General features: G+C 39.6%; 1 non-coding gene across 1 annotated transcript; it reads right to left on the reverse strand.

Annotated features, from left to right (window-relative positions):
• On the reverse strand, window positions 1–107 carry LOC114893474. The gene has a single exon (XR_003792901.1). It is a non-coding gene; the product is annotated as a U6 spliceosomal RNA (small nuclear RNA).
• Between the last annotated feature and the right edge of the window lie 2555 nt (window positions 108–2662).

Consider the following 2662-nt stretch of genomic DNA (forward strand, 5'->3'; position numbering starts at 1 on the left):
TTATACATTTAAAAAATATGGCGTTTTCCTGACATCCTTGCACAGGGGCCATGCTAATCTTCTCTGTATCCGTCCAATCTCAGTATATGTGCTGCCAAAGTGAACACTGCCATCCCCATTTTATAGACAAGGAAGAAGATTCTCAGAGGCACAAGGTCTCAAAATGATGCAGCGAGGGTCCAAACTGTGACCTAAGTCCAGAGCTTTGCACTAATGAGACCACTTACAAGAAGGCAGCATTTCCTGCTCAATTTCTTCTCCTTAGAGATGTCACATTCCAGAGAAATTTCCTTATGTTCCAACTCCAATATCCTTATATCTGTATGGCTCATCTGAGTTATATGTGAGTGTGTCACTTCTGCCTCTGCATTTGTAAAGTGTGTTGCGTTTGCAGATTTCATCTCAAGAATAGTTTTTTTGAGTTTTTTTATTTCAGTTTTACTGATGTATAATTGACAACTAAAGTTGCAAGATATCTCAAATGTACACAGTGATGATAAACATTGTGAAGGGATTCTCCCCAACTAGTTAATTAATACATCCATTATTATTATTATTATTATGAGTTAATTCATAAAATAAAGTGAGGCCAAGGGAGATGAAGTGACATGCTTAAAATTATTACAACTAGCAAATGGATTTCGTTAAGTCTAGTGATGTGAAAACCATTTTGATTCTCATATCAGGCTGTCTTACATCTGCTTTTATAGAGTAGATTTTTAAACATTTGTCAAGTGAGAGCATCACTAAGTTTCCTCCTAACCCTCCAGTTCTGGGAGTTCTGATTTTCTGATTCTTAAGGACTTTCACGTCTTGTCTCCCCTTATCTTCAACGCTCTCGTCAGGGGATGCTAAGGCCATAGAGAGGTTTAAGACTTGCCCTTGGTCACACAGACGGCCTCTGCCCCACCCAAGCCTGGCATGCAGACTCTCTGACTTGTAGCCTTGCACTGTAGGGTAGGCATTAGCATTTATTTGGCCTCAGTTTGCCTCTTTTCTTTGATGAGTGCTTATAATTTCCTTCTTTTCCTGTCTTGTTTTAGAGGGGCTAACCCCATCCTGGCTTTTGGGGTAGACACCTGACTCTGGCCTGGCTACTCAAAGTGATTGTTACAAAAACAAGCTTATGATCCAAACTGAGCCAATAGCAGGCAGCTGTAGGTTTCACTAGCACCTTTGGGTGAAAAGTGTGTCTTTCACCTGGTCTTGCAAAAGGGGTTTTTATGGACTGAATGCCTGTGCCTCCCGCAAAATTCATACGATGGAGCCCTAACTTCCAGTGTATTTGGAGATTGGGCCTTTAGGGAAGTAACTAAGTTTAAAAACGAGGTCATAAAGCTGGACATCAAATCCTATAGGATTAGGGTCCTTGTGAGAAGAAGAGACACCAAAATGTGTTATTCCCCCCAGCCCCCAACACATGCACATACTGAGGAAAGGCCATGGGAGGACACAGAGAGGAAGTGACCATCTGTAAGCCAGGGAGAGAGTCCTTACCTGAACTGAATCCTGCTGAAGCGTTTCTCTTTGACTTCCCAACCTCCAGAACCATGAGAAATAAATCTCTGTTGTTTAAGCCACTCAGCCTATGGTGTTTTGTTATGGCAGCCTGAACTGGGCAACATAGTGGTAAAAGACCATCGGGGAGCCACTGGTCATCATCTCTGCTGCCAAGTGAGAAGGCCAACAGAGGGAGGAAGAGCTGTGAACAGGAGAGAGGCTGGGTCTGGACCCTAGACTGTTCAGTATGTGAGCCACTATCTTTGTTTAAACAGCTGTATTGAGGCATAATTCAGATTCCATACAATTCACCCGTTTAAAGCATGTAATTCAGTGGATTTTAGTACACTGAGAGAGATGTGCAACCATCACCAGAGTCAATTTTAGAATATTTTCATCACTTCAAAAAGGAACCCCATCCCCTTTAGTTATCACACCCCTTCTCCCCAGTCCTAAGAAACCATGAATCCTTTCTGTCTCTGTAGAATTGCCCATTATGATTATTTCATATAAATGGAATCATATAATATATGGTATTTTGTGTCTTCTCACTTAGCATAATGTTTCCAAGGTTAATTCATGTTATGGCATGTATAATTTCTTTCCATGGTGAAATAATATTCTGTTGTACACATATACCACATTTTGTTAACCCACTCATCAATTGATGGATATTTGCGTTATCAGCTTTTGCTTATTATAAATTATGCTTCTATAAACATTCATGTGCAAATTTTGGGGTAGACTTATGTTTTCATTTATTTTGAGTATATATACCTAGGAGTGGAACAGCTGGGTTATATGATAACACTGTTTAATTGTTTGAGGAACTGCCAAACTGTTTTCCAAAGCGGCCACACTGTTTTACATTCTATCAGCAGTGAGTGTTCTCATTTCTTTGTCAACACTTATTATAATCTGACTTTTAAATTCTAGCCATACGAGTGGGTATGTGAAGTAATATCTCATTGTGGTTTTGATTTGCATTTCTCTGGTGAATAATGATGTCAAGCATCTTTCCTTGTGTTTATTGGCCACTATATATCTTTCTAGGAGAAATGTCTACTTGGATCCTTTGCCCATTTTTAAATTGAAGTATTTGCCTTTTTATTATTGAGTTGTAAGAGTGTTTATATATCTTAGATACAAGTCCCTTATCAGA

The sequence above is a fragment of the Monodon monoceros genome, unplaced genomic scaffold (genome assembly GCF_005190385.1).
Source record: "Monodon monoceros isolate NGI ecotype Baffin Bay Population unplaced genomic scaffold, NGI_Narwhal_1 Super_Scaffold_12, whole genome shotgun sequence".
Taxonomy (NCBI): Eukaryota; Metazoa; Chordata; class Mammalia; order Artiodactyla; family Monodontidae; genus Monodon; species Monodon monoceros.